Consider the following 11,047-nt stretch of genomic DNA (forward strand, 5'->3'; position numbering starts at 1 on the left):
TTGAACGTCTCTATACATCAAGGCATATGCCCTTAAGGAAATGAACATTGCGTTTCTGTTGAAGTAGGGTTGACATCTTATACAGCTTTTGGCTGTTCGATAAATAATAATAATAATTGGTTTTGGGGGGAAAGGAAATGGCGCAGTATCTGTCTCATATATTGTTGGACACCTGAACCGCGCCGTAAGGGAAGGGGTAAAGGAGGGAGTGAAAGAAGAAAGGAAGAAGAGGTACCGTAGTGGAGGGCTCCGGAATAATTTCGACCACCTGGGGATCTTTAACGGGCAATGACATCGCACAGCACACGGGCGCCTTAGCGTTTTTCCTCCATAAAAACGCAGCCGCCGCGGTCGGGTTCGAACCCGGGAACTCCGGATCAGTAGTCGAGCGCCCTAACCACTGAGCCACCGCGGCGGGGCTTCGATAAAGGCAGAACGCTTTCTGCCGTGGTCAGGGTGGTGTCAAACAAATTGTTATTGAACTCTGCTCAACATATCTTTCTTCACAAATTTCTGTTAAATTTCATAAATCATGCATCATGGCACTCAGTATAGGTAAGCTTAAATTGAGTAAAACAGGTGTAATCTAAATATGTCTGATGTAACCATCGACTTGCCAATTCGTGCATAATAAGAACAGAGCCTAGTATGCTGTTGAAGTGCTTTCTTACACGAGAAAAAGAGTACCGACGCTACAGTGTGCTCTATATGGTCTGTCTTTTTCGGGGGATTTGTATGCGCACTAATAAAAAAATGGCTCTTACCGTTCGCTTTATTTGAGGTGTTATGGGAAGAATCAATGCCTTAAACTAACACAACATCGCCGTGTACCTTATTTCGCCGTACAAAAAATAAATAAATAAATACAAGAATAATTGTATTAACTGCAGATCAGCAGTTGATCTGCTTAATCCATCAGGGCATTATTGTAAATAGGCCTCAGGAGCAAATTTTGGGCTAAAGGAAAAAAAAAATTGGGTATATAGTCTTCACCGAGTGCATAGACCGGAGGGAAGAATTTCGGCTGAAAATAAGTTTGTTAGCTTGTCGGCTGATGTGTCAGGAAAGCAGCGAACATTTTCTTGAGAGTTATCAGGGAACCAGGACACATCACATCCGTGCACTTTTTTTATCGCCACAAAATTCTTTCTGCCCTGCTTGGTTCGACTTTACTGCTTGCTTCAATACACTGAGCTGGAACGGTGCCTGGTTGACTCTCCATCCTTTCGTAGGCACCGAAACCCTTCTAGTAGGACTACAACGCTTCTGGCATTATTCATAGAGGTTTTTCGCATCTTTCGCATGTTTTGGTGCGAAGGATTACCCTTCGCAACCTGCGCTGGGTTCGAATTCCGCTCATGTACGCGAGGAGGTGCAACAGGAGCCCGAGGCCCTATTGTCGAAACACCACTTCTACTGGAAGATTATACCAGCGTCCCATCAACGCCGAAGTTGCGAGGCGTGCGGCTCCCGCCCCGCCACCACCGATTCCCGCAGTGACTCCTGTCCCGCTGCCCTCAGTGCCACCACTGCAGTATTTCGACGATCGCCGAGTGCCCCTACGGAAGGCCGACGTCAGGCGCAAAGCTGACAACCGGTTACTTTGCTTTCACTGTGGAGAACCAGGCCATCTATACCCGCCATCGCTATTATCGAGTCCTTGGCCTACAGGGCTTTCGCGCCGATTCGCACAGACCCCGCTTTGGCCACCGACCCACTGCCATTGAAGGCTACCTTGCGGAACAGCGAATTCCATCTCGTGTGCCGCGTCAATCGTGCTCACCTTGACAGAGCCGCTCTACCCGCAGCTCCTTGCGAGCAGCAGAGGGTCGGTCGCGTAGCCCTCGACGGGAAAACAGACCAGCGACCTTCAGCGCCGAGGTGACTGGGAGTCGCTGCGCTGAGCACCTCCCGTCGCCGCCGATGCTCCGACCGCGAACCGATGGCAACCTCATCCGAGCTCGACAACCGGGTTTCTTTGGACGTATGCCTGTTATTCTCGACGGTCACAGCGTGAGTGCGTTGGTGGACACCGGGGCCGACTATTCGATCCTTAGCGGTAAATTGGCGACTCTTCTGAAAAACTGCTTACCCTTAGTCTCTTTATGCTGTCAGTGGTCATCTCATTACTTCAAAGGGATTTGCACGGCACGCGTTCAGACTAACGGATCTACGATCGTCGTCAGCTGCGTCGTTCTGTGTGATCGACGCCGGGATCGCATTCTCGGCATTGACTTTTGAGCGGTCGATGCAGCAGTAGCGGTCGCAGAGGCTAACCATTTACTCCTGCTGACTCAAGGCATTTGCGCCGCTCGTAGTCTGTTAACGCTGAGTGGTGGCCGTTCTGCGATCCTTGTTCATTTTCTAATGAGCAGCGGCACTTTTTTTCAGGAACTTCTGTCGCTTTTGCCGGCCATGTTGTCGATATTCTAGTTTGTTTTGTATCTGCGGCAGCAGGCACCGACGAACCCTGCCTTGAAAACGTCGGAACCAATTACCACCTGTCTGGGAAGCAACGGTTGGCCTTGAGCAACTGCTGCAAGTATTCAAGTCGTGCTTCACTTATTGCTCCAAGGTTCGTCAAACCCCGTCAGACAACACCGCGCCATCACCTATGACGGCGCTCGCCCTATAGGGCAGCAGCCTTATCGTATTTCGTCTAAAGAACAGGCGGTGATCAAGACTTAAGTTCGGAGATGCCTGACGATGGAACTGTTCAAACTTCTCAAAGCTCGTGTTCTTCGCCTGCCGTCCTGGTTAGGAAGGAAAGCCTTCTCAGGTTTTATGTCGACTATGCAAAACTGAACAGTGTGACGAAAAAGGACAACAACCCTTAGGCGCGCATTGACGACTCGCTTGACAGATTACGGCACGCTAAGTACTTGAGAGTGGCTATTTTTAAATTTAACTAGACTAACAGCATGGCGAAAAAAGCGCTTTTGTGACTCCCAATCGCCTCTGTGAATTCAAAGTGTTTCCTTTTGGCTCGTGCTCCGTCCCGGCTGCGTTTCAAGGGATGATATACACTATCCTCGCAGGCCTCAATTGGAAAAGTTGCCTTGCGTGCTTGGACGGCACCTTGCCTTGTTGTTGTTTTTTCGGAAAAGTTTAATCACCAGCTTCAGTGACTGCAGGCTGCCCTCGATGCCCTCCGGTCCGGTGGCCTAGCGCTGAAGACCCAGAAGTTCGATTTCGGTCACAAAAAGCTCAAACATATGGGTCATGTTGTTAGCGCTGAAGAAGTACGGACGCGCCCCGAAAAAGACTGCCGCCGTCGGATGTTTTCCCATTCTTACCGACAAGAAATCTGTCCAGCGCTTCCTTGGTCTTTGTGCATATTATCGGTGCTTTATTGCTGACTTTCGTACGATTTCGGAGCCCTTAAGGTCCCTCACCAGGAATAACACCTCGTTCGTCTGGATGCTGACATCTTCGGTTGGATGCCAACATCGAGATCCACACCGACGCCAGCAACATCGGTCTTGGCACTCTTTGTCCAACACCAAGAGGGCCCATGCGAGCGTTTTCACCTATGCTAGCCTCACTCTCTTCCACGCCTAAAGCAATTACTCGACATCTGAAATAGAATGTCTTGCGGCCGTCTGTGACGCCATTATTTTTGCCCTTATATACGCGCCTGTCTATTCAGAGTCGTTACCGATCATCGCTGTCTATGCTGGCTGGCCAATTTACGAGGCCCGTCCGGACGCCTGGCACGCTGGAGCTTACGGCTCCATGAATTTTACATCACTATTGTATACAAGTCAGGCCGTAAACACGAAGACGCCGACACGCTCTCGCGCGCCCCAGTCGATCCTGGCGACGCAGCACCCGATGATGACAGCGGCTTCCTTGGTACGCTCACCGCCTCAGACTTAATGACCGGGCAGCGGGCTGACGCGCACATTCGCCCTCTCATTGACTGCCTTGAAGAGTGCGGTACGACTCTTACTCCACACTTCTCTCGACGTTTTGGCTCCTGTTTTCGGGAAGGTCTCTTGTACACGAAGAACACGAGAGCCATGACAGAGTTTACTTTCTAGTAATTGCACCCGATCTCCGCGCCGGCATTCTTTTCGTATGCCACGATGAGCCCACGCCTGACCACTTGGGTTTCTCATGGACACTCGTCAGAGTGCAGAGCATGTGCTACTTTCATGGACTCTCAGCCGCTGTCTAACGCTACGTTAAAGCTGCCGAGGATAACTGCGCCGGAACACGCCAACCCTTTAGCCGCCGGGGCTTCTCAAGCCCGTTACACCCCCTCGCTCTCCGTTCGACCAAATAAGAGACCTCCTCGGTCCTTTACATTTGTAGCTGGCCGGAAACAATGAATAAAATGGTAGGCAGACTTTTTAACTGTGAGAATGCTTAAGCCTGCCAGCTCACTTCGTGAACGCCGTCTCCGCGCCCTGCGGCGTGATGTACCCCGGCGCCACGCAGCTGGCAATTCTACCTCTGCGTGGCTCTACGTAGCCGCTGCCGTGACGCCGCCGCACTCCTTCTGATCTGCACGGTGATCCGTCTTAAGGGCGTGACGTCATAGCTAATAGGCTAATACCCATATATGCAGAATTCTTCTTTCTTTACTTAACATTGATCCCTGGGAGTCCTCATAATGCCCTGCGATGGCAGGTGGTACCACCGGTGGAATTTGCGCGATCCAGATTGCTCTTCGCAAGCCAGCTCGCGAGGACAATAATTAATTTATCTGCCACTTGCCAGGTTGCATGTGGACGCCAGCTTTTATGGGTACCATCGAGTGTCTCTCTATCTCTCTCACACACACACACACACACACACACACACACACACACACACACACACACACACACACACACACACACACACACACACACACACACACACACACACACACACACACACACACACACACACACACACACACACACACACACACACACACACACACACACACACACACACACACACACACACACACACACACACACACACACACACACACACACACACACACACACACACGAGCGCGCGCACACGCACGCATGGATTTTCACTTAATGGGGCAAGGCCTGCGCCTCACTAGTTGCTACAGACTATTTGACTCGCCTCGCCGAGACCAGCGGGAACTCTCTTGGCACAGTTTTTTTTTTCCACAGTTTTTGGTGCACAACATGGTCTTGCGCCAAGGCGCCCCTTGGCACGCCATTGCCGACAAAGGAGCGCCGTTTACAGCGCAGCTAATCGCACATTTTTCAGTTGAGCTGCACGACTCACCACAAGATAACAGCTTACCATCCGTAGAGCGATGGCCTGACGGAGCGATTGAACAGGATCTTTGCGGCCATGCTATTGTAGTGTACGAACTGTCATCGGTTTCGCTACCCGCATACGCCGACATAACGTTGCGCCTGAAGACAAGGTTCCCCGCTCTCTTGGTGCTGGCTAGGCCTGAATACGCTGCAAGATCCTACACAGTGTCTCCAAGGACACATTATAAACGCACCCCTACACTGTCTATGTCCGTAGATGTCCAGGCCGAAACTAAGGATGAGGTCCTGCTGTATGTCACATTTTAGCCCATTATACCCAGTGGCACGGGCAGGGAACCTTTTTGTTACATTTTTTTTCTTAGTTGCAAAATAACTTTGTATGTAACCTTTGCCTACAATACCGCCCTCCAGTAAACTACGCGATTCACGTTGTCTCGCCTTCTGTACGGACGTGAAGTGCAGAGCATGCTCGATGCCGTGCTCCTGTGCCCAAACGATGACCAGCTCGCCTCCGAGGCCCGACGTGCTGAAGAAGCCCGTCGGCCGGCCCGCGTGCACACTGGGCAGCAGCATAGCGCAGATGCGTGCCGCTAAAACCTTCGCCATCGAGTTGTTGACCAAATGTGGATGTGGACTCCTGTCCATAGCCAAATGCTTGTCTGAGAAACTGCTTTGCCGCTATTTTGGCCCTTAGAAAGAACTACGGCGTGTTAGTAATGTTAAGTATCAAGTGCTTCCGGATGGTGCCGCGCAATAGCGACGCCGACAGCCAAGCTCTGACATTGTGCACGTTGTGCGGATTAAGCCCTACTATACACCGTAACGCCAAGCGCGTAGGAATCGTCGCGCCCTTCAGTTGCGACGCTTGGATTGTTTCTTTTTTCTTTGTTCATTAATTTTTCGTTTTAAGCTTACGTCGACAGCGATGCTGTCGAAATCACGTCAAAACTCTCCTTTTTTGGAAGTGGGCATAATGCCACCATGTTTTGCAAGGTGGCGCATAGCTGCCTTGGAAGACAAGGATGTTGCGATCGGGCTGTTGCGTATCGGCCGCAATTGCTGTCTCATCTTGCCTGCACCGGGTATAAAAACGTCCTTCGTCAACAAGTATGTTATAATACTCTCACTGCAATCCGGAGAGCAGAAAGAAAGCGAAAATGGCGTCTAAATAAAACTCTTTATTTGGGCTGACTTGTGCCCACAATGGACAGAATTACTCGGCGGCGGCCGTAGCAACATGCGTGCTCGGTGGTCGTCGAACAGAAATTCTGCCGCTCTCAGCCATGCTCGATTTAAAGCTGATAGCAAACTTTCGAGATAGGGCGGGCAAAGTTACTAGAACATTCTGGAACAACGTAGAATCTGGTCGCGTCTTACATCGCAAACAAGGCGATAAAGCGGAGTGCCAGCAGCTTTGAAGACTGAAAAACCACTGCAGAGATTCGTATTACTCCCCTCTCAAGTAAGCATCGACATGGTGCTTTAAAACTTAAGGCGACCAGAAACAAAACGGATTGTGCAAAATAAACAGAGTGTGGAAACACAGCGTCCCTAATTTTTAGCGCGCATAATAGAGCGTTAGACGGACGATGTGGGCAACTTCTGGTCGTACGTGGCGTCGCGGAAATGCAGTCATTTCGTCAGGGACGACTTCATAGTCCAGTTCAACTAGCCGAAGAAGAACATTCTACGGGAGGAAATAGCGGCGCAAAAGCTTTTTACTCAATCCGTGACGGCGAATGGGCCTCCGAACCTACACTCGGGCTTGATCTGTATTCGTGCAAGTCTTCGGGCTTCTGCGCGTAGAAGGTTGGCGGCGACGTGGACGTTATCTTCTTCGGCAACGTTGGGCAGCATGGCGTCTAGCGTGGTCGCGGCCTCCCTGCCATGGACGAGCCTAAAAGTAGTCATCTTGCTGGTCTCCTGCACTGCGGTGTTGTAGGCCAAGACGACGTAAAGCAGGATGACGTCCCAGGTCTTGTGTTCGGCATCGACATAGATGGCGAGCATATTGGCGATGGTTTTGTTCAGGCGCTCGGTCAGTCCGTTGGTCTGCGGATGGTATGCACTTGTCCTCCAATGGCTGGTTTGGCTGTAACGCAGGATGGGCTTGCGTCATTTCTGCCATGAATGCTGTTCATCTGTGCGTGAAGAGCACATCGGGGCTGCCGTGTCGCAGAAGAAAACACTGAAGTAAAAATTTGGCAACTTCTGTTGCTGTTCTGTTCGGTAGGGCTTTTGGCCCGGCGTAGCGGGTCATGTTGGCGTCTATTTTATTTTCAGACGTTGACGTTTAGAAAGGGCCAAGCAAGTCCATACCGATCTCCTGAAGCCTGCACCATCGAGAAGAACCTCGACGCCCGGACTCGGCAGTATATAGCCGCCCTGCTTATGTCTCTGCAATTCGTCCGGACACGATGAGCATCACGTTGGACAGCTTGCAGAAGTTATCCGCGAAATCGTCCGCGGGGAGCTACGAGGACTGGCCATCCTCGCCACAGCCGCAAGCAGCGACGTTCATGGATGTAATACGGGAAAAAGTGCAACACGCACTTCGCACCCCTACGACCACAGAACCCTAGGCCATGGCCTACACCGCTGCAGTATGCGCTCCTCAGCCCCAACGTCCTCTCCGAGATGAATCACTCGTTCCAGAACGCCGCCTCCTTGCCTCCGCCCGCCCAGCATATGAGCGACGTTCAAGCCCCGGGAAATGGGACGCCTGGAGGACTTCAGAAAACTGGCCGTTGTGCTTCCATTGCTCTGAGGCCGGCCATGTTCTTCGTCACTGCCCGTACGGACGTATCAGTCTTCGCGGATTTGCCGTTGACGCACCACGACCACGCTTCGGCCAACGCCCGCAAGAAATCGACGAGTACCTGCATCGAGAACGCACCGAATCGCCTGTCGCCCACACCATCGCCGTCAACCTCGCGCTTTTCGTCGCCACGCCGCAGCTACGCAGCCGCGGTACGAGGAAGGTCTCCCAGTCCCTGGCGGGGAAACTAAAAACACCAACCTCTGGAGGTGAGTTTGCTCCCGAGCGAAACACCGAAGATCCTCCAACGACACTGCCGCACGAAGACGCCGCCCCAGACACGTCGACGCCGCATACAATGACAACCTCGACCACGACACGAATCGCCTTCAAAACGACGCCGCTACCGAGAAAAGCTTCGACGGCAAGTTATACCCCCGATTCCCATACCCGATGAAGCCGTGACCCGACGTCGAGGACGACATGCAACGCAAGAGCCAGGACATTCGACTTAGAAGTGGTTATCGACGGCCGGAAAGTTACCGCTCTTGTCGACACAGGAGCGGAATACTCGGTGATGGACGGAATATTCGCTGCGCAGCTAATTAAAAAAGAGTCACGACCGCTTCGGACTGCCCACAAATACGCACCGCAGGGGGTCACCTCATTATGCCACCAGGACTATGCACAGCGCGAGTGACTGTCAAAGGACATGCCTATCCTGCGACCTTCGTTGTGCTATTTCAATGTTCCCGCGAAGTGATCTTGGGTATGGATTTCTGGAATGAGCATCAGGAGATCATCGACCTGCGAACCAAGCTGATCACGCTTTCGACGGACGAGGCCATCCCTTTGATGAGAACTCTGGAACATCACCTTGCCCTGAGTGTCCTGGAGGAACAGGTGAATAGTGAAAAATTCAAGTGTTACAAGAACAACGCACAGGGGGGGGGGGGGGGGGGGACAAAGTGCTACTGGCAACTAAAATGTTTTGTTCAGGGGTAAAATATATAAACAAAAACCATCAAAAACCTCATCAAATCACGCGCGACATGCTTAAGGTTAGGCAGGAAAGCATTGCCTCACGATCCTCATTCGATTATTTAGGAACTCTACCCCCTACTTGAAAGGCTGATCGACGTGTCAGTGGCACATGAACGCCCCGTTTTTGGATAAGGAGCAATTAATGTAGCGTCCCACGCCGCTCAAACGTGATCATCAACGTATGCGCCACGAAAGCCAGTAACACTGAAGCCATCATCGAAGGGAACATGCAATTGCTTCTAGATCGAGGAACATCGCAAGAGGCATCGCACATTTCCGCAATGGCCAGGCTGAAGTACTGCTAACTTCAGCGAAGAATACCGGCACATGAACAGAGGAACGGCGATTGCTTTCTCCGATGAAATATCCGACGTACGAGACTCCTTCGGCCTCTCCGGCCTATCCGCAGAATATTCGCCTGACCAAGAGAACTAGCCTACTTTCGACATCAACCAAGCCCTGCCCAGGAGCAGACAAGACCAGATCCGCAATCTGCTTCAAAGCTACAGTGAGTGTTTTTCGACATCGCCGAAGGTCCGACAAACACCAATTGTCAAGCACCGCATTATAACCGATAAGCAGGTCCGACCTGTCCGCCAAAGCCCCTATCGTGTGTCGGCGCTTCGCAACGACGTCATCCAGCCTTCAAAGAGCCCCTGGGCGGCACCGGTTGTTCTACTGAGAGAGAAAGACGGCGCACTTTGATTCTGCATTGATTACCGCTGCTTGAACAAACAGTACAAATATTCGCGACAATATATAGAGTACGAAAACCGTAGGGGAAACATTCTTCTGGGTCCTCAGGAAGACATTTGTAAAATTCTGGCCCGTGCAGTAAGTAGACAGGTGTAAATTACAAGTATTTGTGGAAACAGTTGTACACAGAACGGAAAATAGTAGAAGCCAGTCCAGCAGCACAAACAAAGAACAGTTATCGCGGTGGCTGGCCATTGTCACATAGAGGGAACGAAGTTCCCCATGCTAGAGTTAAGAGCGGGACTATCTGGCGCCACATTATGTTGGGATGAGGGCGAGGAGAACGTACAGCGACTAACACGACACAAAAAGTGGCGAAAAACGGAGATTTATTCAAGAAGAGAGGCGGCGAGCCAACGCCTTCTTAAAAACCCAGTCCAGGAGGAACGTTTTTTAACAAACAAGCCTACCGCATGCAGCACTGCGCTTGAAACCTAAGGTTCTGCTAACGAGAACCAGGTGCTTGCGAAATCGAAATAATGTGTAGGATGCGGCTGAAAAGTTGAGCGAAGAGCCGCAAGGAAGACGCAACTTAAAGGAAAAAATTAAGCGGATGCTTGTCATCATGCTGCGACAATACATTGTCATAAGGCCTTCCATCATAAGGCCTTCCCCTTGGTTGTAATTTCTTCTCAACTGGTCCTTATCTTATCTATCTCCTACCAACCGTGGCAGGTGGCACGTTGCTCTTGTCCCCTGCCAGGTGGCAGGTGAGGCATGCGGCAAGTGTACGTAACTGTACGCCGCCGGACGATGGACGCTTATTATTCCCGGTGTGGGGTTTAATGCTAAGGAATTAAAACATTTACGGCGTGCGAAGTGTGGCGAACAGAGAAATTTCGGTATAATAACGAGGGGGCACCGAAGCTTGCTACCAATCTTTAAATGAAAAGAAAGGGCCGAGAGAAACAACAGGACAACCGCCCAGGTGAGGAAATAATGGGAGGAGGAGAAATGGGTAGGGGGTGGTGTGAGGAAAGGAGTAGAGGAATCAAACTGAATAATAGAAAAAAAAACTGAAAACAAAAAACCAATAGCAAAATGGAGCGTTAAGACTAATTACAAAAGGAAGGGAGTGCTAGGAAGAGAAAAACAAAAAAAAGCGTGTCAAAGGCAACGCAATGGAAGAAGGCCGCAGTCAACCTCCCTAGCAGGTGACTTTTTGCCACTCCCTGCCATGAAAGCTGGATGGAAAACTGTGCTTCAGCCGCTGCTAGAGCTTTACATGTCGTTT

This window comes from Amblyomma americanum, chromosome 6 (assembly GCF_052857255.1).
Source record: "Amblyomma americanum isolate KBUSLIRL-KWMA chromosome 6, ASM5285725v1, whole genome shotgun sequence".
In the NCBI taxonomy this organism is placed as follows: domain Eukaryota; kingdom Metazoa; phylum Arthropoda; class Arachnida; order Ixodida; family Ixodidae; genus Amblyomma; species Amblyomma americanum.